Source organism: Dipodomys spectabilis, unplaced genomic scaffold (assembly GCF_019054845.1).
Source record: "Dipodomys spectabilis isolate Male_0828 unplaced genomic scaffold, ASM1905484v1 ptg000127l, whole genome shotgun sequence".
NCBI classification, from domain to species: Eukaryota; Metazoa; Chordata; class Mammalia; order Rodentia; family Heteromyidae; genus Dipodomys; species Dipodomys spectabilis.
In genome coordinates, this window is record NW_024870804.1 from 1484572 (window position 1) to 1485276 (window position 705).

Consider the following 705-nt stretch of genomic DNA (forward strand, 5'->3'; position numbering starts at 1 on the left):
AGACAGAACCGCCGGGACCGGTGCAGGCCAGGCACACAGAGCTCTGTCCAAGCCAGGGTCGCCTAGACCAGCCCGGGGACAGCCTCTTGAGCCCTGTCCAAGCCAGCTCCTAATAGACTGGGCCGGGCCAGCCTCACAGAGTCTTGTCCAAGCCAGCTGCCCTGGACCCCACTGGACCAGCCTCTCAGAATCCCTGTACAAGCCAGCTCCGCCTGAAGTGACCAAGCCAGGCTCAGAGGGTCCTGTCCAAGCCAGCGCTGCCTGGATAGGCCTGGGCCAGCCTCACAGAGCCCTGTCCAAACCAGCGAAACCTGAACGGTCACGGGCCAGGCTCACAGAGCCGTATCCATGGCAGTACTACCTGGACCAGCAGGGGACAGGATCTCAAAGTCCTATCCAAGCCAGCCACGCCTGCATCGGCCTGGGCCAGCTTCACAGAGCCCTGTCCAAGCCAGCTAGCTTCTACCAGACTGGCCCAGGCCAACCTCACAGAGCGTTTTCCAAGCCACCTCTTCCTGGACTGGACCAGGCCAGGCTCATAGAACCCTATCCAAGTCAACTTCTCCTAGACTGGCCTGGGCCAACCTTCCAGAGTCTTCTCCAAGCCAGCTGTTCCTTGACTGGCCTGGGCCAGGCTCACAGAGCCCAATCCAAGCCAGTGCTGCCTGGACCACCCTGGGGACAGCTTTTCGAACCCTGTCCAAG